Source organism: Puma concolor, chromosome A3, assembly GCF_028749965.1.
Source record: "Puma concolor isolate L17-30 chromosome A3, mPumCon1.1.hap2, whole genome shotgun sequence".
In the NCBI taxonomy this organism is placed as follows: domain Eukaryota; kingdom Metazoa; phylum Chordata; class Mammalia; order Carnivora; family Felidae; genus Puma; species Puma concolor.
Genome location: NC_141669.1, coordinates 4,831,909 through 4,858,660, shown reverse-complemented (window position 1 = coordinate 4,858,660; position 26,752 = coordinate 4,831,909). Strand labels below are relative to the sequence as shown.

Genomic DNA, 26,752 nt, shown 5'->3' with positions numbered 1-26,752 from the left:
ACACGTGTAGCGCAGGGAGGCCACTGGTCGCATCCTCGCGAGAAAAGGTCGGACAAACCAAGAATCAAGGGCTTCTTGCAACCATCGGAAAACGGGGCAGAGGGCAACCCACCCCCCCAAAATCTGGCGAGAGGCGAGACAAAGAGAGTCACAGCCGAGATCTGCTCGCTGTCAGGGCCACAACCGACAGGAACACCTGCATGGCAATGGTCACGAATTGCTGGCGTCTGATGCACTAGCTCGAGAGTGAAAAGGAAACTCTGAGGAGCCACAGTCTTGAGAGAGCCCCACGTATTTGTGGGTTGACCCCCCCCCCGCCCCGCCAGGAGTCCCACCAGGATCACACGGCAAAGGGCCAAGAACATCCCCAGCCCCAGCTCAGGCCGGGGGGAGAGTAACCAAGCGAAGTATGCGTGGGGTGGTCCACGTGACACAGTCTCCCCACCTGACGAAGGACAGTGACCCGACCCCAGCCCCACCTCCTCCTCAGCTCACCTGAGGAGCGGCAAGACGGCTCAGGAACACTGGAGAGGGCTGGCTACACAGGCCTGCTGGAAGCCTGGGGTTGAATCCTGAGAGTAGAGAACGCTTTCCTGCCCCTCAACTTAGCGCCCGTTCACAGGGTCCCATCTGATCACGATGGGTGACAGCTCAAAGAGCTGCAAGAAAGGGACGCTGCTGAATGAGGAAGAAACCCCCGAAGACCACAGGCCAGATGAAAACAGGCCCCTAGAGGACCTGGGGCATCCGGCACCCACCGCTTCTGCCCTCGAGGAACACAACTCAGCTCCTATCCAGATGAACCTGAAACCTCACACTGAGGTCACTTCCTACACCAGATCCATCACGCCCAGATATCGACGACAATGAAAAATACACAAAGCAGACCAAAAGGCAAGGAAAATCCCAATCTGCAAGGGCCACAAGCATCGAAACCAAGTTCAGACAGGACACAGATACTGGAACCATCCGACAGGGAACTTACCAATAATTGGGATGAATGCGTTAAAGGCACTACAAGAAAAAGCAGACGAGCACACGGGTTATAACCAGCAGGGAGATGGACTTTTAAAGACAGAATCAAAGACAAGGGTAGAATGAAAACCCAGTTAAAGGATGAAGAATGCCTCTGTCAGGCTCACCAGTAGACTGAGCACAGCAGACAGAAAAGGCAGTGAGCCTCAAGACTTTGACAGAAAAGTTTCTAAACTAAAATACAAACAGGAAAAAATAAAAGAACAGCACATACAAGAACCGTAGGATAATTTCAAAATACATAACATACACATAACCAGAATACTGGGAAGAAAAGAGAGGATGGGGGCAAAAAATATTTGAAGCAAGAATGGTTGAGAAACTTCCCAAATCAAAGACAGATGCCAAACCCTGGATTCAGGAAGCTCAAATAACAAACCAGGGTAAAAAAAAAATGTACACCTACATATCACGGTCAATGGCAAATATCGAAGACAGAGTGAAAATCTTGAGAAAAAAAAAGCCAGAGAAGCGGAAAACACTGGTACTTTAGAGGAGCAGGAACAAGAATCAGGTCTGAGCTCCCTTCAGACACCATACAAGCAAGAAGAGAACAGAGTGAAATATTTCAAGCATTGAAAGAAGACCTACCAGCAACCTGAAATTCTATTTCCAGCAAAACTATCCATCAAAAGTGACAAAAAAGAAACACTCTCAGATAAGCAAAAACTGACCAATGTGGGACCAACTGTGTTGCACTCCAAGAAATGTTAAATGTTCTTCAGAGAGAAGGAGAGTTCAAATGTTAGAAACTCAGAGGAACATAAACACAGGAAGAGAGAGAGGGGACAAGCCAAGTTAAAATACTTTATTTTTCTTATTAAATTGATCTGAAAGAAAATGGCTTAAACAATAACAACGACGACGTATTGAGTGATTATAGCATATGGATAAGGGAAATGAATGACAGGGAAGTCATAAGGGAAGGGAGACCAGAACAAGGAATACTCTGTATCTTAGATAACATTATTACATATCAAGCTGTAGAGTATTATTTGGAACTGGGCTTCAGTTTACTTGCAAATGTGTATTGCAAACTCTAGGGCAACCACTGAAAATGTTAGAAATTAGTATAACTGATGTGTTAACAGAAGAGATAACAAGGAATTATATACAATACTCAGAAGCAGAGAAGTCAGTAAAAAGAAGGAGAGGGGAAAAAAAGAGCAGGTGTAATGGATAAAAACAATTACGAGGTGCCTGGCTGGCTCAGTCAGTGGAGCATACAACTCTTGATCTTGAGGTTATGGGTTTTAGCCCCACTTTGGGTATAGAGGTTACTTAAAAATAAAGTCTTTAAGGGGTGCCTGGGTGGCTCAGTTGGTTAAGCGTCTGACTTCAGCTCAGGTCATGATCTCATGGCTCGTGAGTTCAAGCCCCTCGTAAGGCTCTGTGCTGACAGCTCGGAGCCTGGAGCCTGCTTCCGATTCTGTGTCTCCCTCTCTCTCTGCCCCCCCCCCCCCCCGCTCGTGCACTGTCTCTCTTTCAAAAATAAATAAAAACATTAAAAAAGTTTTAATAAAATAATATCTTAAAAAATTGCAAACATGGTAGATATCAATCCAACTGTATCAACAATCACTTTAAATGTGAACCGTCTGAACACACTGCATAAAAGTTAAAGGAGAGATTTTCAAAGTGGATAAAAAAGCAAGAGTCAACTCTATATTGTCTAAAGAAATACCCCGTAAATAAAAAGGCTCGGGTTAAAATGAAAGGGGTAAAGAAGGATATACCATAATCCAAAGAAAGCTGGAGTAGCTGTGTTAATTTCAGACAAAGCCAACTTCAGAACAAAAATCATCAGAGATAAACAGGGACATTACATAAGGATACAGGGGTCTGTTCTCTAAGACATGATAACACTAAACATGTATGTACCAAACAACAGAGCATCAAAATACAGAAGGAAAAACTGACAGACCTTGCAGGGAGAAATACACAAATCCACAATTATAGCTGGAGACTTCACCCTCCTTTCAGTAACTGACAGATCCAGAAGGCAGAAAATCAGTCAACACATAGCTAACCCAAGCAGCACTAACAGTCAACTTGATTTATTTGACACATAGAATATTCCATCCGACGGCAATAGAATGCACATTCCTCTAGCTCATAGGGAACATTCTAGGCCATAAAAGCTACCTTAGTAAATAAAAATCAAAGCCAAAATCATATAAGCTTTGCTTTCACATCACAATGGTATTAAACTAGAAGTCAATGACAGAAAATTGGAACATCCCCAAATATATGGAGATTAAATAGACTTTTAAATAACATTTGGGGCAGGGGCACCTGGGTGGCTCAGTTGGTTAAGCGTCTGACTTTGGCTCAGGTCATGATCTCACAGCTCTTGAGTTTGAGCCCCACGTCAGGCTCTGTGCTGACAGCTCAGAGCCTGGAGCCTGCTTCAGATTCTATGTCTCCCTCTCTCTCTGCCCCTCCCCAGCTCATGTTCACTCGCTCTCTCTCTTTCAAAAATAAATAAACTTTAAAAAAACTTAAAAAAAATAATAACATTTGGGGCAAACAAGAAGCCTCAAAAGAAATTACTAAACATTTTGAGCTGAATGAAAAAAAAAATAAATAAAACTTATCAAAGTATGTATAATGTAGCAAAAGCAGTATTTACGGGAAAATTTGTAGTATTTTTTTTGCTTTGCTTATTTACTTATTTTGAGAGTGTACAAGAGAGCACGAGCAAGTGGGGGAGGGGCAGAGAGAGAGAGAGAGAGAGAGAGAGGTAGAGAGAGAATCCCAAGCAGACTCCATGCTGTCAGCCCAGAGCCCAACACCGGGCTTCAACCCATGAGCTGTGAAATCATGACCTGAGCTGAAATCAAGAGTCGGATGCTTAACCAACTGAGCCACCCAGGCACCCCAGGAAATTTGTAGTATTAAATGCATATATTAGAAAATCAGAACAATCTAAAGTCAGTACTCCAACCTTTCTTTAGGAAACAAGAGTTAGAAAAGCAATTTAAGGGGCACCTGGGTAGTTCAGTCGTTAAGCAACTTTAGCATCTCATGGTTCACGGGTTTGAGCCCCACATCGGGCTCTCTGCGGAGAGTTCAGAGCCTGGAGCCTGCTTTGAATTCTGTCTCCCTCTCTCTCTTTCTGTCCCTCCCCCAATCATGCTCTTTCTCTCTCAAAAATAAAATAAACATTAAAGAAAATCAGAACGATCTAAAGTGATTACTCCAAACTTCCTCTTTAGGAAAAAAGAGTTAGAAAAGCAATTTAAGGGGCGTGATGGTGGCTCAGTCAGCTAAGTGTCCAAGTCTTGATTTCAGGTCATGATATCACGGTTCATGAGTTCAAGCCCACATGGGGCTCTGTGCTACTGGTGCAGAGCTTGCTTGGGATTCTCTCTCTCCCCCTCTCTCTCTGCCCCTTCCCCACTGGCTCGCACACGCTCTCTCTCTGTCTCTCTTTTTCTCTCAAAATAAATAAACTTAAAAAAAAAGGGAAAGCAATTTAAGCTCGAACAAGCATAAGAAAAGACATAAATTTTGGTGCAGAAATCAACGAAATCATCAACAGGAAATCACGATCTGGTTCCCTGAAAGATGAATAAAATTGATAAACGTCTAGTCGGGCTAAAATCGTGAAGGGCATGATGGTTACAGAAGATGTTAGGGGTGCATGCCTTCCATAAGAAGTTGTGGTGAACTCAGCCCACGGCCAGGTACACGTCCTGCGTCCACCAGCAATGCCACATTTGCCGGCATCGTCACTGAAAATTTGAAGGAAAACCACCACCAAAAGAGAAAAACAGGGAAAGGAAGAAATACGGCATCATTTCATTTAGCCTGCCCTAGTTTTAGTTGAAAAGCTAGAGAAAATAATAGCAGCCTTGATGGGCCTAATGGTTTCCGTTTTCGCAGACCAGAAGTGCAGTATTTTATTCAACCAGAAAGTGTTTTCCAGATGAATCTGGGGAGAGCAGACAGCGTTCCTGGAGTGTCCGCAGCCCTCCCCACTTCCTCACATCTCGCACCTGCCAAACCCAAGGGGTCATCTGTGAATCTGCTCTTTGGACACGCCTTAAATGGTTTCTCTACGTTTTCTTAATCACGGTTGATTTCATCCTTGCAGGAGCCCGGAAAAGGCAGTCATCCAAGCACTATTCTCACTTTTTAGATGAATAAGATGGGAAGTTTCCAGACAGGTTCAAGGTCTTTGCAGAGGACCCCGTGGGCACTGACTGGAACAGGATCCAAAGCCCCGGAGCCCCTGCCTGGCGGTCGTGCTACGCTCCCCGCGGGGGAAATGTGTGCCTTCCGATGGCTTCTTTCCCATTTATCGATAACAGGGTGCCTTCTCCTTGTTAATTACCCATTCCTCGTCAAGCCCACGGCAGTGAAATGTCCACGTCCGGCCGGAGACAGTTGACTTATCTGTTGAAATATGTATCTGCTGCTTCTGAACCAACAAAATGTAGGCAGGTGTGTTGGTGGGCAAGATATACAATTAAAAAATGTTAAAAACAAAATCACGTATTTCACCATAAGACAGAACCACAGGGGCGCCTGGGTGGCGCAGTCGGTTAAGCGTCTGACTTCAGCCAGGTCACGATCTCGCAGTCCGTGAGTTTGAGCCCCGCGTCGGGCTCTGGGCTGATGGCTCAGAGCCTGGAGCCTGTTTCCGATTCTGTGTCTCCCTCTCTCTCTGCCCCTCCCCCGTTCATGCTCTGTCTCTCTCTGTCCCAAAAATAAATAAACGTTGAAAAAAAAAAAAATTAAAAAAAAAAAAAAAAAAAGACAGAACCACAATAAAGAGTCAAAAGTAGAAGAAAACGCCACGGTCCCGATGGGTTATGATCCCTTTCCTCAGCATATTTTCCAAGGTTGAACACATGTTGTACATGGCAGTTCAGTCTCCTGATTGCTTTCGCTTCATGATATATTACAAACATTTTCCCATGTCCACAATCTCCAAAAATCTTATCTCATCAGAGCAGGATATTTACATAACCATACTTAGATGTTTTCCATTTGGGGCTGTTGCTTAAAAAAACAAACAAGAGAAACATTTGGGCCTAAAGATTTCTTTTTGTCCACATTTACCATGGCTTCCTTGAGCTACGCTGCCCAGAGTGCAACTGTCTGAAGTATTTGCGGTCTCGAATAAAAATCATGCATTTCAAAAAAAAAAGAAAAGAAAATCATGCATTCATCCTTAAGCAGTCCCCTCCCCCACCCCAGCCGTATTTAGGCCTAGAAATGCCTGCCTTCTGCTGAGGCAGCATAATTTATTCTTAACCACTTCCTGCTCTGCCTCAGAGCCCACTTCGTATTAGCAAATGTGCCTTTAACCTATTCCTCTTAGAAATTCTTTTACATAAGAAGTTCATCTTTACCAAGAAAAATCTTCCTGACCATTCAAGTTATTTATTATCACATAATGGTAGTTATACTGTAACCACACTGACTTCTAGAGAAACAGTATGGTGTAGATAACGTAGACAGAGCTCATACACGGAAAGATCCATATATAATTGAAGCGAAAATCACACAAACTACATTTGTGGCATCCAGATGATCCTCTTTACTAGCAGCTTGGCTAAGGGTGTTTGCCACTGGGGTCAGTTTATAGATGCCATACAGTCTTAAAAATCACCTTAGAGTAGGCTTTAGAAAAACCGAACACATAAACCCTGGGGCAGATCTGAAGATCCTTTGTATTTTTTAATGTATCGAGTTGAGTTACAAGTTTAATATACTGGGCACCTGGGCGGCTCAGTCGGTTGAGCGTCCAACCTCAGCTCAGGTCATGATCTCAAGGTTCGTGGGTTCGAGCCCCACGTTGGACTCTCTGCTAACCGCTCAGAGCCTGGAGCCTGTTTCGGATTCTGTGTCTCTTTCTCTCTCCGCCCGCCCCCCCCCCCCCCCCAGCTCATGCTCTGTCTCTCTTTCTCAAAAAAATGAATAAACATTTAAAAAAAAAATTTTTTTTTTTTGAAGTTTAACGTCCTGAAGCTAAGCGGACCAGGTCCTGTGCTGGGAATCCCTCGAGGAGCCCAGCTGGCAGCACGTTCACCCCAAGAAAGAGTGACAAATAAGTGTGGAAGTCTGAGTCCCAGCTCAGGCGGGAGACGGGCAGGATGACCGGGACAGAAGGCAGCAGGGATGTAGGAAGGAGCAGGTGACGCGGGGGCGGTGGATACCCTGGGATGCCCTGGACCACAGGGGCGTGTCAGGTGACAGCCAGAAACACAGCCAGCCAGGGACAACAGGACAGAGAGTGGAACCAGCCAGGGAACCCACATGCTTCCGAGATGCAGAGGAAATCACTGGGAAGCTATGAAAGCAGGGGTGCCCCGAGGAAAAGTGGGGGTGCCGTGAGGAAGGCACAGCTTCCAGGAATGAGGCAAGCGGCAGGGAGGAGGTCGGGGAGAGCTGTCCTGGGCAAGGGGCTCACCAGCTGGAGGGCAGCTCAGTTTCGTATTCTAAGACTAAGCTGAGACACGCTGACTTAGGGAGCAGGTGCTAGAGTGACAAAATGTGGGGACAGGCTTCTCTCAACCAGCCTTCGCTGGGCTCTACCCTGTGGGAGATCCGGAGTACGCTTGACTTGATCCCTGCAGGGGGGCAGGGAGAGGGCCAATGTTCCGGAAAAATCACAGCAGGGGCTGTGAGAGTGACAGGTGGACTCCCTCTCCAGGGAAGGGGGACAATCAGGAGGTCCTGTGGCAATTAACCTGCTTCCAAGGTGACAGTGGAGGCAAATTTTAAGGACCGTGGTGTTAAGTTTGTCCAACCCGACCCCCTCATTTTATACACTGAAGAAAAAAAAAAACAAAACAAAGTCCGAGGATATATGCATCTGAATGGATACTGACCTGAGCCCAGTCCCCTGAAGAGTTGAATCTGAATGACACAGGCTACATCCAAGGGAGGCACAAATGTGCCAAATCAGGCAGGAATCTCAAGTATCTGGGGCTATAAACTCAAGACATTGTCACTGCAGAGTGACAATGAGAACACGGCCCAAATCAGGGCCAGACGTGCTACTGTGCAGCCAACCGGTGTTGGTGACCCCCGTCTGAGGACGCACGGGCCCTCTATGGGGGGGGGAGGGGCAGGAGCTGTTCAGAAGGCCCGTGGACCTCCAAAGAAAGGTATTCGGCCCTGTCCCTCCAGACCAGCGCTATGGCAAGTACAGTAAGGAAATATGACGTGAGCCACATCTGTGATTTTAAACTTTCCGGCACGGTTTTTTAAAAAGGAAAATTAGGGTTAGTCAACACTGTATGTAAATAAAGTCAAATTATCTCAACATGCAATTGATACAGAAGTTATTACTGAGATATTTCACACGTGCATATTCTGTCTTTCACAGTAGATCTTCGAGACCTGGGTGCTGTCTACACTCTACGCTCACAGACTGGGTCCCCTGGGACGGGCCACACAGCACGGGGCTCGGGAGCCCGTCGAGCCGGCAGCTACCGCCCAGCCAGCCCAGTCCTCCACCTGCGCTCCCCTCTGCCTGTCCGGTCCAGTTTGCTTCTGCTCCACCCGGAGGAGGAGGTCCTGCCTTCCCTAGATAAACACCATCTTCCAGGGAACAGCCTTGTGCGCTTGGCCGGCGGGGCACAGCCCGAGCTGGTCGTGAGCTGGTCCCCTGGAGAGAGTCCGCACCCACTGCATGTGGCCAGGAACCGAAAGAAAACAAGGTCACTGTCACAGACGCAGGGCGTGGGGCCAGGGGAGAAAGAGTCTCGGGAGCGATTAAAGTATTAACAGATAAGAACTGTCCCCCTGGCCACCATGCTGCTACGGGAAGAGCACGTCCATTTCAGAATAAACTGAAAAATTTCCTCCTGAGACATGTTCCCGTCTGCATAGTCCCCAGCCCAGTACCTGGGTGAGGGCTCAGTGAATATTCATTCAACATAAAAACAAAACAAAACAGCACGCACCTTAAGTGTCGAGCTCCTTCACAAATAGGGAAAGTGCAGGGTGAGCGGTGATGCCCGATGAAAAGGGATTCCTGGGTGTCCCAACTGGTTGTTTTTACGCCCACGAAACTGGAATTTATGAAATTCCAAAAGCTTACGGGGCGCATACCTGCCTGCTGATTACAGAACAGCGCACCCCATCTGTTCTGGAAGGGCCTTGCCGGCCCCCTTCCCTCCCTCGCGCCCTGTCCTCGCCTTCCCCCCTGTACTCCTTCATCTGCCTTGGAACCGAGGAGGTTTGCCAAATGAATGGACAAAAGAACAAAAGAAGGAATGGACGAGATTGCTTTCTGGCCTCAGATGTCTTTGAACGGGGAAGATGCCGGGTTAAGTTCCACAGATATTTAGCCGGTGCCGGACGCACAGGCATACAGAAATCAACAGGACGGGACAGTGATTTCCTTGGTGCCCAGGGCACCTGAAACCACAAATACTCAGAGGAGACTCAGGGTGCTCACCTTACATTGGCAAGACACCAAGAACACGTAAGCCGCGTGCACCTTGGTCTGGACCTCGTCCCCTGAGGACTCCTGCCTATCACAGAACAGGTAAGAGAAGCAGGGACAATTTATGACAGCACAGTCTGGCCAGGCACCACTGGGGCGCTGGCTTCATGGTCTGTCCCGTCCAGTCTCTCAGGGACGGTCTTCCAGGTTCTGGCTGCTTCTCACCTGCCGGGCAGCCCGGTTCAAGGAGACACATGCAGAGGCAGCCGCGGTGCTTTGTTTATTGCATTTTGTTTAAGTTTATTTATTTTGAGAGAGAAGCAGTGCACGAGGAGGAGGGGCAAAGAGACAGGGAGAGAGAGAGAGAGAGAATCCCAAGCAAGAGCCCGACGCAGGCCTCGATCCCACGAACCATGGGATCATGACCTGGGTGGGGATCAAGAGTCGGACGCTTTGAGCCACCCAGACGCCCCTGTGCCGTGGTGCTTTGGGAAAAGCCTGTTCTTCCTTGATAAAAAGGACAGACGCGGCCCCCCTCTCACGCCACCTCAGACACGGATGTGAGCCGGTAGCTGGGGAGAGCTGCCTGGACCCCGGGGGTACCCAGCATGAGGGCAAAAGACAGCATGCTGAGGACGCAGGTAACAGCAAGAGCGGAACCCGGTTCTGGCCAGCAGCACGGAGCGGCCCCCGTGCCGTCGAGGACCCAGAAACACGCTAAGTGCGTGTTAACAGGTGCTCCGTCGCAGGCCAGACATACAGTAACGTACGAATGCACACAAGCGTGTAGGACCTGACGCTGGTAGGGGTGCCATGGGATGAACCGTGTCCCCAGAAGGGACGCTGAACTCCTAACCCCCGGTATCTGCGAATGTGACCTCGTTAGGGGTCTCCGCAGGCGGTCGAGTCGAGATGTGACCAGCAGACTGGCGACCAGCCACTGCTGCCTGTATCTGTCCATGCCAGGACCCCCACAGGATGGGTGGCTGCTAAACAGAAGCGTTCACTTCTCGCAGCACTGGAGGCCGCAAGTCCAAGATCCGGGGTGTCTGTGGAGAGCCCGCCGCCCGGTCCAGACAGCCATCCACTCACTGTGTCCTCACAGGGCCGACGGGGCGAGGGAGCTCCCTGGGGCCTGGTGATAAGGGCGCTGATCTCGTGGATGAGCGCGCCCTGCTCACGACCTAAGCTCGTCCCAAAGGCCCCGCCTCTCACCCCATCGCGCTGGGGATGAGGTTTCCACACAGGAATTTGGCGGGACACGCACTGAGCGCACCCTGACCCAGAGGTGGCTTCTTCAGGTGCCACTAGCCGATGGATAACAACACCTTCTTTTCTTCCTTCTTCCGCTACGTCGGGCCCTGTCTGCCACCCCTCTGGCCTCGGGAAACCACAGGGCCTGGGATCCCAGGGCCTGCGGCTAATGCCTCGTGGAGACACAACGAAGGAAGAGGTGAGTGTGATCTCAGCGGAGCGGTCTCATCCACACGGGGCACTGGGGCCGCCTGCCTGTCAAGCAATTAGGAAGACGTATACACGGTTTTAGCCAACAAGTTCAAGATCAGGGTCAGAGCCTCCCGGAAGCTCCTAATTCCGCTGTGCTAGCACGTGCATGCTACCAGGACGCACAGTGTGGCCATCGGGGCGTCGGGAAGCGTCGGTTTACGGTTTCTCCACCTGCTCGCTGACATAACCAACGGCGGCCCCCAGGGTCCCGCCACGCCTTCACGCCTCCCGAAGCAAAGCCGCTCCTGGGCGCCACACCCTGTGTCATGCCACAGAATGGGAGGCGTCACCGCAGACCAAAGGAGGATGCAGGGCACTCAACAGACTCCTCAGAGGCGGAGAACACACGGAACATTCTACACGCAGCGAGAGGATCTCCGCAGCTGCTCTGTGATTCCTCCGGGCGAAGAACCGTGCGATTCAGGGGCCCACAGAGCATTTACCCAACAAACACTCTTCCTGGGAACTCCGGCCGCCTTTTTACCCAGAGCACCCCAGTCTCCTACTAGGAGCCCTTGTCTCACACTCAAACTGACATCGTCTGCTGTCTACACAACTGGAGGACCCAGGACCGGCAAGGTCTTCCTCCCTGCATCCCTGAGCGACAGGGCTGTGGGCTCCAGCGCTCCCTTCTCCGACCCCAACCGACCCCCACCTGCCCTGCGTTCAGCTTCTCACCGTCCTACAGACGCACTGCTCAGACTCACCTCCCAAAGAGAGAACCCTCTCGATTTGCTCAGGTCAAGCTGGAGTACAGAACATAAACTGGAATCCGATTTCTTCACCAACAGTCCACCCAAGGTTTCCCTTCTGAGCCAGGTTTATCTTGTATTCAGCCACTTAACAAAAAACACGCATTTAGAAACTGCATGACGTGCGCAGAGAGAATGCAAAAATGAGTAAGTTCTTACCCTTGTAGGGCTTACGGTTTAGCAGAGGAAATAAAACGGTTACATAAATCACTAAAATTAGATTAGAGAGTTTCAAGGGCAATCACAGGTTCTGAAGGAAAAGTTGCCATGGAAGCACCTGGTAGAGAGAACATTTCGGCCCGAGGATGGGAGACAGAGAAAGCCAGGACTTGGCAGGGAAGAGGCTGGCATTCTGTCCTGTGCTCCACACACCGCCAGTGTCCCATCTGCAAGATGCCAGCCCCCAGTGGGTGGATCTCCACGATCCCCACGTTAATGATCCTGCAGCTTTGAAAAGAAGGCGGTACGTGTGCTGAGCCTGGAAGGACCGCTAGGAATGTGGCCCACGGAGACGGCAGAAGAACGTTCCAGGGCACACGCTTGGAGACCATGGAGGGTGGGGAGAACCGCACTGGAGAGGCGGGCTGGGGCCAAGCGATGAAGACTCCCGGAGGCTCAACCAAGATTGCACCCCCCTTAGTCGACAAGCAAGGGAGGTAGCCGAGGGTGTCCCAGCAGCAAAGTGACAAGACATGATGAGGGACCGGGGTGGGTGTCACACAAAGCTTCCTAAGAAAGTCAAAAAATACCTGCATCGTTCTGGCTTCAGAACACCTATCGAAGAGAAGGTTTTACCTGGATGAAGAGGAGGGTGCCTAATGCAGGGGTCTGCACGTTTCTGTGAAGGGGACGTGTCCCACCACCCCCAACCAGGGGAGAGTGACGGCCTCCCTGATCAGCAGGCTACCCTTCCCGCAGGGTAGGAAGCCTCGATGGGAGGAGGGGTGGGCGAGCAGGGGAGGGCAGGTGGAATTCGGGAGAGCTGCGGACAAGCCAGCCTCCGGGGCAACTAGGAAGGACCACACCCCACCCACTGCTGGCCCCCTAACACACGTCCTGGATGCGGACGGACCGAAGGGAGGGCGGGCGCCCTCCTGTCTGCATGGCTAACAGATCAATGGAGGTCTGAGAGGCATTCTCTCCTGGTCTGACGCAGCCTGCACAGGCCCACCGACCTCCTGATAACCTTAACACGCTGCCTCCCCCAGTGTTAAGTAAACACACCCCGTTCCAAAGAACTGTACCCAAAAAGGTCCCAGGAAAACCACGTAGTGGGAGGCGTTCCGAGGACAGACACAAAACCCCACGGAAGCAATAACCCTCCTAGAACCACCATCCATAGCAACTCTGTGGGTCTGGAATGTTCCCCTCTGCTCTGCTGGGTCTGGGCTCAGGCTCCCACCCACAGAGCTGTGCCCGTGGGGGCAGAAGCTACCGAAGCCCGCACCTACAGAGGATGTGGCTGACGACCGACTGGGAGGTTCTCAACAGCAGGCAGGCTGCTACGGGCCCGGCCTTGCTCAGGAGGCCCTGAAGACAAGAGGCAGGTTCCTGGATTGCTGCCTGTGGTTCCGCTCACCTTCTTTGAACCGAATCTCCTCCAGCCCACAGACCTGGCGGGTGGGAAGGGAAATGGGAGGGGCAGAGGCTCTAAAACTACACACTGAGCCCATCCCCTCCCCACCCCCCGGACGGGCAGGAGCTTCTAGAAGACACCAGAAACGAAAGCACCTCTTTTACTGCCCGGAGAATCTTGGTTGGAACAGCCTTCAGAGACAGCCAGCCTCCTGGAGAACAAACCGTGGGCTCTAAGCTCTAAGCTCCCAGCCCACCCTGGCTACTGCCTGCTGTTCCCAGACCCAGATCTGACCTTGGGCCTCCAAAGTGGCCTGGCTAACCCAGACTCATCCTTCAAGTCCTTGGCATCACCGGCTCTAACGGGCAGACTCCTTGCCACGCCCCACTTCACTCTGCATTCCAGCCCCAGCCATAGAACAACCTACGAATGTGCTTCCGCCCTCAACATCACAGAATATACCCTTTCCTGAGGACTCCGGGTCTCAAACAGGCTTCAACATGTACCAAGTGCATGGCCTTGGCCAACCCAACGGCTCTCGGCTTCACTTCCCTCCCCTGTAGGTCGGGGACAGCGGGAGCGCCTGTCCCGCGGGGCTGTGTGAACACTGGGTCCACCACTAGGGCCCGACCAGCACCTGCTGATACAGGACGCGCTAACTGAACGTGAACTACGGTTTCCTCTCTCCCTATGGCAAACGCTAGGAGACTGAAATGTTGGTCGACACACTACCTCACACCATCCGGGGGGAACTTATTTTTCTCTGTTAACAGTACATCCGGCTTGTCAACCTGCTCTGCAGAGGAAGTCCTGCTCTCCGAGTCCACAGGCCATCCAGGAAACAGGTTCCAATTCAGGTTCTACATTCCGGGAATGAAGGAAGATGGACATTCTCATCACCAAGAACCACCCTCTCCAAAGCCTACCTCTCAACATCATCACCTGCAAGGGAAGACACTCTTCTTGATAAATCCTTAAAATTGGTTGCATCTGGGGAGTTATCCTGCAAGGCTGATTCTCCCGGAAAAGCCGTTTAAGGCAGCCCACTGTTCTTTCTCAGTTTTGGAAATCATTCAGGCCAACACCTGAGTTTTACAGTTGAAGGAACTGGGGACCCGCAAGAAGGTTAGGACACTCGCTCTCAGTCCCGTAGCAGGGTCAGAGAGTTGGGCAAGCTCTGTCCTTCTGGAATAATCCCCAGCAGGTATGTGAACAGTTGCTGCAATTGAATTTCATCACCTAATTAAGAAAAGCCGTTCATGTGTGTCAGCAATGCAGAAACAAAGGACAGAGGAGGCTGGTCCCGAGAATGATGACCTCAAACAACTTTTCTAGTCTTAAGGAAAGGCACCTTCAACTTAGTCCTTAGATCTCCAAGGTAGGAGGCTACCCGGAGAGGGTCCATCCTCCTTAGAAGCATTCCATTCTGTTCATGGCCGCCTGGCTCCCTCTGATGTCCCACCTCCAGAAATCTGGGTGTGGGGGGGCACTCCATGCTTGGTCAGATGACCTGTTAAGAGTCTGAGCCTCACTGTCATCCTGAGTGATTCCAGACCACCAGACCCCCAGAGGAGCTGACTTCATCTCCACTGTCCCTAGCCCAAGCGCAGAACAGAAGGAACAGCAGACAGGAAAGAGGATGCCGAGCCCAGACTAGCCATAGCCCTTGTGTGCGTGGGTCCCCAGGCTGGGGTCGCAGGCCTGTCTGCTCTCCAAGTCACAACGAGTGGCTGGGCTAGGAATCTGTAATGACCATCCAGCTCTGGGATCCTCAGTCTGCAAGGACACGACCCCCTCCTGTCTCCACCACCAGAGAGAAAGGCTCTCAAGAAGAGGAGAAATTTGAACAAAAGAAGACAGCAGGGCCAAATTATGAACCACAACGGAACAAAGAAGCGACGTGGCTCCTAGCTTCTGGCTGAGCACCAGGTTCACCCGCCAAACGTCAGCAGCTTCAGCCGAAGAGTGCGTGAGGTCCCTCCCAAGTCCCCAACCACAGCGGGTCCACAGGAGAAGCACCGTTCTCTAGTGCAGCCGGGACACGGGAATTACACACCATCAAACCAGGGGCACCAAACACGCTGATCAAACACGCATCTGAAAGTGGCCTTCCAGCTGTCAGGACCCCATCCAGGCACAGCCTGTGGGTGCTCACGGTGTGCCTTCGTGGCCTCAGCTCAGCCCTCAGCGTTTGAGTCCGCCCTTGGGTAGCTCTCCAGGCCCACTGGCATTGGTGTCAGGGCCCCTTTAAACACGTAAACTTCCAAACTCCAATTCTGCTGGATCTGGAAAATTCCCACCCCATCAAAATTAGGTTATGTGCGTCCCGTTTTCTCACGAGGTCTGCAATCCGTGCCCGGCCTTTGAGAAGTGGTGGAGGGGGAAGCCCACGCCCCAGTAGGTGGGAGGCGGGGAGGTGGGTCGGATTCTCCAGGCGGCACACTGCACCAATACCCCCGTCATCACAAAGCAGCGTTCAGCTCGCTCACTCTCCTCCACCTCTGAAACCCTCAAGGGCTCCCACGGCCACTGGATCGAGACCAAAGTCAGCCCCGAGTTTGAAAGATGGTGATTTGTCTCCAAATTTCCTTTGCATTGTTTACAAATCATACAAAAACAAAAACCATAAAGTCAACCAGAAAAGTAGGAAACACCAGGTGCCTGGTGCCAGGGCAAAAAAATATCCCTGCACACCGTGGTTCCCACCCAGCTGCTGGGCCAGGCAGATCCCTCCCGCCAGGTGCATTTCCGGACACCCGGACCCGCCCCGCCTTCCAGCTTTGACTCAACAGCCCTCCTTCACACGGCAGCCCGACCCTCCTCTCCCTCCCGGGGGACTCCAGCTCCACAGGAATCCGCACCAACTTATTTGGCCCTGCCCTTTTCTTCAGCACACAGCTCCTCCGCTGGCCGCTCTCTCCTAAGGGCACCCCCCCCCACCCCGCCCCATTCACTAGAATGTGTCCTTACAGATCCCCAGGCCCCGCTCCCAGCAAAGAGCTTCGTGGCCAGAACTGTTCATTGCAAGATGTCCAAGTCAGATGTCTTTCTGGTGCCGGGGCCAAGGCCCCCTCCCCCAGGGCACCCACTCGGGATATTCTTGGGGAGCCTTATCCAACCCTTGTCCGTTACCCGGACTTCCGCCCGGCGCAAGACAAGCACAGGGTATTTGTTGAACGGGCATTATTATTATGATTATTATTATTATTATTATTCGCTGCAAAGAAAGGCAGAGAGAGAACTTTGGAAGTGACCATCCTAGACCGACTACGGAGATCACGAGGGTACAAGAGGGAACCCCTTGGTCCCCGGGACAGGAGCCTGGCCCGAGCGCCCAGGATGGTGCCGGGGTGCTGGGGGGGGGGGGGGGGAGTGCGGCGCCGGAGGGCGGAACGCCCAGACCCCCGGAGAGGAGGACGCGGCGGGAGGGCAGCGGCCGCGGTCACCGGGGCGCGGGGATGGGCAGAGCGGAGGACGCGCGGCTCCCGGCCGCCCCGGGCCGCGCCGCCCTCCCCGCCGCCTCCCGCGCGCGGCCGGTTCGCGCTCGTCCCACCCGGCGGCCCGCGGCCTTCCCCCCCCAACCCCCGCCCCGACCCGCCCGACCCGCCTGCAGGAGCGCCGGGGTCGCCGCGCTGCAGACCCGCGCCCGGCGCCGGGGCCACCGAGGGACAGGGCAGGGCCAGGGTGGCGCCCTCGGCCGGGAGCCTGCGCGTCCCCGCCCCGACCCCAGCGCCCCGGGACCCCGGCCGGGTCCGCCCCGCCCCGCCGCATCCCTCCGTCCCCCCACCCCACCCCCGGCCGCGCCCCGCTCCCGCGACGCCGACACAAAGCGACGCGCGTCACCCACCTGGTCCCGCGCGGCCGGGGCTCCGGGGGCTGCGCCCAGGCCGGGTGTCCGGCGCCGCGTGAGGGGTGCGCTGTCCGGTGCCCGCGCCCGCCGGAGCCGCTCTTTATCCCCTGCCCGCCCTCCAGCGGGGCGCACCGGCGGCGGGGGGCAGAGCGGGCGGCGGCGAGCGGCACAAAGACGCGGGCGCCCGGGCTCGGCCCGCGCCCCCGCCCGCCGCGCAGCGCCCCCTGCCGCCCGCCGCGCGCCCGGCCTCCGCCCTCCGCCCTCCGCCCTCCGCCCGCCCGCCCGGGGCGGCGCCTCCGCCCGCCGCGCGCCCGGGACCGCGGGGTCCCGCCTCGTCTGCGGCCGCCGGGACCCGGGAGGGGGCGGGGGAGGGGGGCGGCGTCAGCCGGCTGGGAAGCCAGCGGGTGACCCCCTCCGACCCTCAGCCGGGTGACCGGAGAGCGCCGCCCCGGGCCAGACCCGAGCCCGCAGGACCGCGGCCGCATCCCTGCCGGCTGAGGACCTGGCCGTCACGGCCGAGGGCCTTTCTCCGCCGGCGTCACGGAGATGCCTCTCCATCCCCGCTACCTGGTTGCTCGGACGGATGGAGGAGAGCCCACCCGGACGGTCGGAGAGGCGAGACCCCCGGCAGAAGCAATCCCCTTCCTAGTCTCAGGGTTTCTGGCTTGTTGCTGTCGAAGACCCTTGACGGAAGATTTCTTGCAAGATTTATTTTTGCCACTCCCTTTGGTAGCTAGAAGTTCGCCAAGTGTTAAATTATATGCCTGTCGCGGGCATGCAGAGCCGAACAAAACTCGTTGGTGTGTGTGTGAAACAATGCCTCCTTCAATGCAGAGACTGGGTTCTCCAGAATTGTGGGTCAACCCCCCACAGTATCTTCCTTAACACCATCCCCGCCACTGTGGGCTCAGAATTCTAATGCCTTCACCTACCCGCCCCCTGTGCTTCCTAACTTCTCTGTGCTTCCATTGTTTTCGCTGGAAATGCAGGTGCGCGTGTCTCAGGAATCCTCCGAGGGGTTAAGTCAGTCAGTTATGCACAGAGCAGTATGCACATAACTGATAATGCCTGACTCTAAGGACAGCAGTGCCCTTGGCTGTTATTTCTCCCCTTTACCCCAAACAGGTACACTACAAGATTCTCAACTTCCCTTGACTTTGTGTGTAATTGATCTTCCTCTATGGCACACACGTCTGTTTTTCAAAAACATAAATCTGTCTCATCCACATTGGGAAGTTACTCCGGTAAATATTTCCCCTCCTCAAAGGTACCCGTATGAACGTATGAACGGGTACCTGACTCCCGAGTTCTCTCAAATTCCTCATGGAAATGTCGTTGATCAGGAAGGAGGCATAGTGAGATGAACCCTAATACTTTTACTCCAGATGCTCGGTAGGAGGTGAGAACGGCCCAGCACAGGGGCCGGAGCCACACAGAGCACATAATCACCTTTCCCAGACTCTATGTGACAGGACCTACAGAAGACTGTCAGGTGGAAGGGCGGTTGTGGATCCACGAGGAATGGAAATGAGCCTGCCTGCTCCGTGACGCCTGGGTCCATGCTGAGATGCAGACATGAAATCGAATCAGAGGAGTTGAGAAGGAGCATCTGGGGCTGGAAGGGGGTGTGCTCTTAGCCGGGGGTACACCTGAGCTAGTAAGTGTTTACGCAGTGACTTGTATATGACTTCATTCCCGCTCTGACTTTGGTAATGAGATCATCTGAGAAAGAGGACATCCTCATCGATAATATAACTTGCATCCAGTGCGTCTAGAATAGAGTTGTTTTCTCTAGAGGCTTCCCAATCAATCGCCTCTTCTCCCACCCCCCAGATCTCTGAACTTGTGTAATACTGAGCTTGTTTCTGTGCGGGCCATGGCATCTGTCACACTCATGTTTCGGATATTTACCGTCTGGTTGTTAGATCTTAAGATTCTGTAGAACAGTGATGAGGCCGTTTTTCTCTGTACTCCCCCATAGGGCCTTGGGCATACTAAGCCCCCAATAAATAAAGAGTGAAATCGTCCACTCTGAGTTCTAACCTGGGAGCACCCATCCTGGCTCTCTCCAGCAACGAGCTGCCTGGGTCTCTCAAGGTCATTTCCACTCATTGCTGTTTGGCTTCCAGTCTGATCCCTTCACAGGTGGTGACATTGGGCTATCTCCCCCAGAGGTTTTGTCAGAGGTTTATCACGCCTGGCCCATTTTAAAAGATACCCATTGTTCCTAAGTGTTTGTGACGCATCATTCCCTCACGGAACAAGTGCCTTTTTGATTACCTACTGGAGGCAAGATTCTGGGCTCGCTGGTAAACAGGCTGCTGCCTAAATGGTCCAGAGGCTGGAGAAACGCAATTCCATTCTCAAGTTTCTCCTCCAGACACAAAATTGAGGGAAGCTCCAGATTCACGCTCGTGGATTAAAAGAAAAACATTTCAGACGCCGCAGTTTGTATGACTTTATAATCACACATTCTTTAAGTACAGAAAGTTCACATTTCTTTAATTTTTAACATCCGTTTGGATGCCATGCCTCGTTTCAAAGAGCGTAGCCAGCAACTAAATGTCACTTATTGTTCTGCCTCTCTTGGCTGGGATACACAAGAATCAGGAGCATCTCACGGTTCGGGGAGTGCAGGATGGAACCCACATTTGCCCTCAGCACGTGGCCAGGTCCCCTGACAGCCTCCCCCAAGCCGTGCCGTCCCTTTTGAGCAAGCTGGCCACAGTTTCTCTTCCACGGGGTCAGCTCCCCAGGTGGCCCAGGTGGCCTGCGAGGGACAAGGCAATGCCAGATCCCTTCCTGCCACTCTCAGGGCATCCTGGGAAATCTCCCCTGGTGGCCACTCCTGCCTCCCACCTCTCAGAGGCCTCTCCCTTTTCCCCCAACCTACACATCCCAAAGAATCTCATCCGTGCCCAGAACGTCCACATAACACAGGACGCAGGGAAATTGTCCTCAGCTCTGCCTTCAGCTTTGCAAACACCCCGGAGCTGGAAATACTATAAGACTCAGCTCTTTTCCTAGACTACCTGGAGAGAAGGTACAAAAAAAAGCAAAGTTACATTGCGATCACTTGAAATACGTGGTCGAAACAAAAAAGAAGCATAGCTTAAGGAAGAAAATCAAAACTTCAAGTAAGAAAATACAAGTGGAGAGAAAAATTCATCCCTGTGGTCCCTTGACGGCACTGCTGTGGACGGAATTGCGTCCCCTCCAAATTCTTATGGTGAGGTTCTAACCACGGCTAACTCATGATGTGACCTTATATGGAAATAGGGTCGTTGGGGATGTCAGTAGTTCGGATGAAATCATACTAGAGTAGAGTGGGCCCCGATCCAACGTGGCTGGTGTTTTTCCGAAAAGAGTAAGTTTGAGGACAGACGTGCTCGTCAGGGAGACGCTACTGTGAACGTGAACATGAAGGCAGAGGTTGGCGATGCTTCCGCGAACTGGGTCTCGCCAAAGATCGCAGGCCAGGCGCCAGAGGCCCAGAGGAGGCTGGGAACAGATTCTCCCCGACAGCCAACCCCTTCATCTCAGACTTCCGGCCTCCAGAGCTGTGCCCTGATACATTTCTGTTGTCTGAGCCATTCAGTCCCTGGTGTTTTGTTCCAGGAGCCCGAGCGACCCTGTACAAGCCCCCAGAAGGTGCCCAATGTGTGACTACAATTCAGGCAATAAGCATCACAACAAAAATCAAAACGCCATATACAAAGGCGGTAAAAATTAATGGGTGTGTGAGGATGAATTAAAAGGACACCACACGGAAGTAGGAGTCAGGAGGTTGGGCAGAGGGATCTCTCGGGCCCTTTCGCTCCTGGTCATTGCCAATCCGGCTGGACAAGAGGGGCCTGGCAGATGGATGTTCCTTTACCGCACCCACCTGCCGGAGGAAGGAAGGTCTTCTCCTCCAGGGCAACAGCCCAGCCAATGAGAAACCGTCACATCTCAGCCCTCGAGGAGCCACTACACTTCCAGCTCCTCGTTTACTCCAGTGGACTCTTTACGTACAACAGCCTTCCCAACGTCCTGGTGTCCTTGTTCCTTTCCTTTGTTTGTGGACTTGCCTATGGTTTTTGCCATAGCTTGCTTGTCCCAGATGGCAATTCTCTGTTATTCCTGAATAAACTCGTTGTTGCTGGTACAACAACTGGCAGGTTTATTTTTTTTTAATTTTTTTTTTTAATGTTTATTTATTTTTGAGACAGAGAGAGACAGAGCATGAACAGGGGAGGGTCAGAGAGAGGGAGACACAGAATCAGAAACAGGCTCCAGGCTCTGAGCTGTCAGCACAGAGCCCGACGTGGGGCTCAAACTCACGGACCGCGAGATCGTGACCTGAGCCGAAGTCGGCCGCTTAACTGACTGAGCCACCCAGGCGCCCCACTGGCAGGTTTATTTTTAAGAGTAACAATCGGAAATAAGAAGGTTGCTGGGTCAATAACGAAGTAAAACTGTTGTGCTTGGCATCTTTTGCAGCACACAGAGACGTTTTCTGCCCTATTCCCCACCGCACTCCGCTCAGGAAGGACAGGTTCTGGGCACGTAATAAGTACTTGTTGAATGAAGTAAATTAATCTTGTCTTCTGCAGTCTCACGAACTACGACTTCTATGTGGCTCAGACGTAAATGCCGTAGATGTACACAGACGTTGAGACCAGGGAGCAGGTTGAGTCTAATCTTTTCATTGCACATCCAGAAACACCAAGGTTTAAAGTGGCCTTTGACGGCTCCAAGATCACCGCCAGCTAGTGGCATAAATGGTGCTATTATTCAAGGTTCTTGGCAGATTCGGAGTTCTTGTGACATTTTATTACACTGCTTTTCTATAGTGATCAATAGAATATGGCCCTTGTGGCTCAACAAAATTTAAAAGGCCTTTTTCAGTTCGGAAGGAATGATTAAGTTATATTCAACATTCGATGGACTTAATTGCGGGCAGACATTTAATGCTCACTAAATATCCCTGTGTTTCTCCACATTTCCCAGCCTCCTTGCAGTTAGGTGGGGACACTTGACTCATTTTGTTCAATAGACTGTAGGCAGGAGTTTCACTTTGGGGCTGAGACAGAGAAGAATTTTAAGACCTCCACCTTGCCCACCCCTACCATAGTGATGATAGACCCACCTCTTGAGATGTTTGGATCACAACGTGAAATCCGCCTGGATCTCGGAGTCGCCTCTTCGTAAGACAATTCCCGGGAGAACATAAAGTCCCATGTGTCGAGCTATTGAAATTTTAGGGTGCATTTGTGACTGCAGCTTGGTCTCATGTAAACCAACTGATGCGTTCAGTATAGACTGGTTTTGAGTAGCAGCGATTCGTCGTTCGGCGTCTTAAAGAGAGCCAAAGTGTGCCACCGAGGAAGGAGAACAGATTGTCAAGTGTTAGACATGAGAGTGCATTTGAGGCAGGTAGCAAGGAGTCAGGAAACTCTGGGAACCTGGAAGGAATTTAGGGATCGGGTTGGCAGTAAGGAAACCGGCAGTGTGTCAGGACAAGAGGTGGGGTGCCCAGAGCACATGCATCCTGGACGTGGCCACGTGGTATCATGTCTTAGAGGTACAGAGGATGGTGAGGTGGGTGTGGGACATAGCACCGCATCCACTGGCCGGGGTTTGGGTGAGATTTCACGGGTGTAGCGAATGCCACAGCGACTTGTGCAGAACCCCAACACTCACTCCCCCAGCTGCTGGGGGTGCATGGGGCGGGGGTAACAGCACACCTCCCAGGAACTGTCCTCTCCCAAAGGAAGCTGCTGCACCCACATTTATACCCGCTTTCTGGAGGCAGCTTCCTCCAACGACTGGTCCGTGCCAGGTTAAAGACCTGCCCTGCCGCCCTCACCCTGAGCCAGTCCCCTAGGGTCCCAGCCCCCAGATCCACCCGCTGAGTCTACACGGCGGATGCACCCCAGACCTGCCGTTCACCACCCTCTACAGGGGGCGGTCCTGACGGCATCTCCAGCTGGTAAACAGCCATCCAGGAACTGCTTCACGGGGATCCGACCAGTGTAAGTGATGGCCCCTGAAGAGTTCCAGCCACCGCAACGGCGAAAATCGGGTAACACCTTCCCCAGGACGGACCGTCCAGTTTGACAGGACAGAGGGTTTGTCCGTTAGAAATGAGGGTGGCAGCTGGGCGAGGGCCTGGGATCCACCTGTGGATGCAAAGGTCTGGGGCCGGGACTGTGGAGAGTAACAATAGAATTTGGGGCTATGCAGACCCTTTCTGGGCCTAAAAAGATGTAGAGAGCCCTTTAGACGCTGTTTTGTTTGGTTTCTAACAAGGGTTTTGTTTGTGTTTAAGTTTTATTCCGCTGTGATTTTAAAAGTATTTAGTGGCACCTGGGTGGCTCAGTCGGTTGAGCGCCCGACTTCGGCTCAGGTCATGATCTCGCGGTCCATGAGTTCGAGCCCCGCACTGGGCTCTGTGTTGGCACCTCAGAGCCTGGAGCCTGCTTCGGATTCTGTGTCTCCCTCTCTCTCTGCCCCTCCCCCACTCACACTCTTTTTCTCCCTCTCAAATAAATAAACATTAAAAAAATTTTTTTAAATAAATAAAAGTGGTAGTCTTAAGATTGTTCAACCTCCTTAAAATGCAGACAGTCCATAAACACCTCTCTTTCTCTCTGTCTACACACACACACCACCAATAACAACACAACACACACATGAATTCCCTACCCCTTGGTGGCCTGGCAAACCTCTCCTACTATTTCAGACCTCGTCCCAGTGATGCCCTTGGTAACTTCCATGACTCCTTCGGATGCGTTATCTGACTGTCCCGTTCCACCTGCAGGAACTTTTGCTACGTTTTCGTTTTACGTGTGTCTGGAGCCAGACGTGGCCGCGTGAGAAGTTACAATGCAGGATGTGGCATGTCTCTGTCCCCGTTTTGTGTGTGTCCAAAGATCTAGCCACCCCCTTTCCCCTTGGCTCCCTCGCCCCTCTCCCATCCGGGCACTAAGTCGTTGTGGGACCCCCGGGGCTGTGTTTCTGAGAACTTTTATTCCAGGACCACAGGCTCAGGACATATCCCATTTGCCCGAAAGAAGACACACCCTCACAACATCTAACCATCAGAGAAGGCCCCACGGATTAAAACAAATAAGCAAACAGCAAAACAGAAGCTGAAGGCAGATGTGGACTCTGGGTCCCTGGCGGTTGGGAAGGAGGAGGGAACAGGTCTTTCCCTCATCTTGGCTCTGACGTTGGTCTGCGCTCTGAGGAACTCGGGTGCTGGAGAACAGAGGGGTCTCTGCCGTGCGAGGACAGGCCAGGGGGAATCGCATACCCGTGTTAAAAAAAAACAAGGTTCGACTGAGTAAGTCTGAAGATCATATTGGCTTTATTAAGTGATTCCTGAATCAGGAAGCATCCCTTTAAGCCAGCGGGGAGATGTCCCAGCAGCCACACAGGGGCAGGTGTTCGTGGGAAGGACGACAGGGCAAGGAGCTACCGGGGGAAGAAAAGGAAGGCTTGTTTCAGGCCAGGTCGGGTTCTTTTCAGGGGGAAAGAACAGCAGGGTTTTGATCCCGCGGATGGCCTCCCCGGGGCTGATCAGGACATTTCAGAAGGACTTTTAAAAGGCCACGTTCCTGGGAGAGGCTGAAACTTGGAATCTTAGTTTCACCCTCAGGAGTCACGTGACTCCACTTGGGGCTTGTTTCGTTTTTTAACACCTGGAACCAAATCAGCCAGCACCTTGATCTTGGATTTCCAGCCTCCACAACTGGGAGAAACACGTCTCTTTTTAAAGATCCATCCCCCCGCCCGGTCGGTGGTATTTTATTATGGAGCAGTAAGTTATCCCTCCTGAAAAGACACGGTTCCAACTTCACATATTTTCCTGTTCTCTGACTCCTCCGTAATAACTTGCTTGCAGGAAAGGGCTTGCAGAAAGTTGATTACAACCCAAACCTCAAGAAGTGACAGAGGTCAGACTCTTCAGTCGAGGAGCTAAGGGGGTTTCAGAGTGTGATGCTGTGATTTATACATAATAAGAAATAAGGGCGTCTGGGGGGCTCAATCGGTTGAGCCTCCAACTTTTGGTTTCGGCTCAGGTCATGATCTCACGGTTCGTGGGATCGAGCCCCGAGTTAGACTCCACGCTGGCTGTGCAGATCCTGCTTGGGGTTCTCTCTCTCCTTCCATCTCTGCCCCTCCCTCGGTCTGTCTCTCTCTCCCTCTCTCTCTCTCAAAATAAATAAATAAGCATTAAAAAATATTTTTTTTAAAAAAGAAATATATCTATGGCCTTTGTCCCGCTTCCTGGTACAGAACTCCTAAAACCCTCGGAATTTCCTAAGGGATCCTATCCTAATGAGAGGGATAAAAGTGTATTTTGTTATGTTAATACGGTGACTTCAGAAAATCTCGAAGGCTAGGAGCTGGTTGCCAGGGGAGACAACCCTGTGATTGGAAGGTGGGATCTTTTCTTCCCCACCCCCAGGCCTCTGGGAGGGGAGAGGGGCTGGTGATTGAGTTCACTCACCAATGGCTGATGATTCCATCAATCACGCATCTGTAATGATACGCCATAAAAATCCGGAAGGACAGGGTTCAGAAAGCTTCCAGGTTGGGGAACATGCAGAGATTTGGGGAGACCAGTGAACTTGAAAACTGCATGGGGGCTCCTCACCCTTTCCCATGGCTGGCCCTACGCACCTCTTCCATCTGGCTGTTCCTGAGTGATAGCCTTTTATAATAAACCAGTGATCTAGAAAGTAAAATATCTCTCTGAGTTCAATGAGCTGCTCTAGCAAATTAATTGAACCTGAGGAGGGATTGTGGGAACCTCCAATATATAGCTGTTGATTCTCTGGACTTGGGACTGGCATCTGAAGAGGGGTGTGGGGGTCGGTCCTGTGGGAGGGACCACTTACCCTGTGGACCTACCGCTATCTCCAGGCAGAAATGTCAGAGTTGAGCTGAATTGTGGGGCACCCACAATTGGAGAGTGGCTCAGTGGTGGGGAAAAACCTCACAGATCAACTTGGGAGCAGAATCAGGCAGGGATAAGTTGAGATGGCCCTGAATGAAAAAATACTTCACCTTTGGGGGGTCTCCCAGATCCTCCAGGAAAGAGCTTGCACACAGAAGCTGATTTATAATTATAAGTATGTTTATATAATTATAATTATAATTATATTATATTTTATATATATTTATAAAATATCTATTATATATTTTATGTATAATTATATTTTATATATTTATAATTATAATTATATTATATTATATATATTTATAAACTATATATATTATATACTATATATATTTATAAAATATATTATATATATTATAAATATATATATTATAAATATAAATATATTATATTTATATAAGTTATATATATTTATAAAATATATATTCTATATATTTATATATATTATGTTGTAATTATAATTATTATTATGTATTTTTTCTAGATAAAGTGACTTCCCAGAACATGAGATACATTCACATTCATAAACAAATCTGTAAGCAACTCAAAACCCAAACCCAGGGATTTTTTTTTTTTTTTCAAATCAACTGTGGTTTTTGGAACGACATTGAACGTCCTTCCATCTATTAGTGTGAATTGTGAGGAACTGGCCTTTCTCATTAAGGTATAA

General features: G+C 51.4%; 1 protein-coding gene across 4 annotated transcripts in view; it reads right to left on the bottom strand.

Annotated features, from left to right (window-relative positions):
• RNF144A (ring finger protein 144A) overlaps positions 1 to 17,829 on the bottom strand; it is a 367,507-nt gene extending 349,678 nt beyond the window's left edge. The window contains exon 1 of one of the 4 annotated variants that reach the window (XM_086699954.1): positions 17,697 to 17,829. The gene's annotated coding sequence lies outside the window, so the exon portion shown is untranslated. Of the gene's footprint in view, positions 1 to 17,126; positions 17,344 to 17,696 lie in introns of those variants that run through there. The other 3 variants (XM_086699955.1, XM_086699951.1, XM_086699950.1) reach the window with 3 other exon arrangements.
• Between the last annotated feature and the right edge of the window lie 8,923 nt (positions 17,830 to 26,752).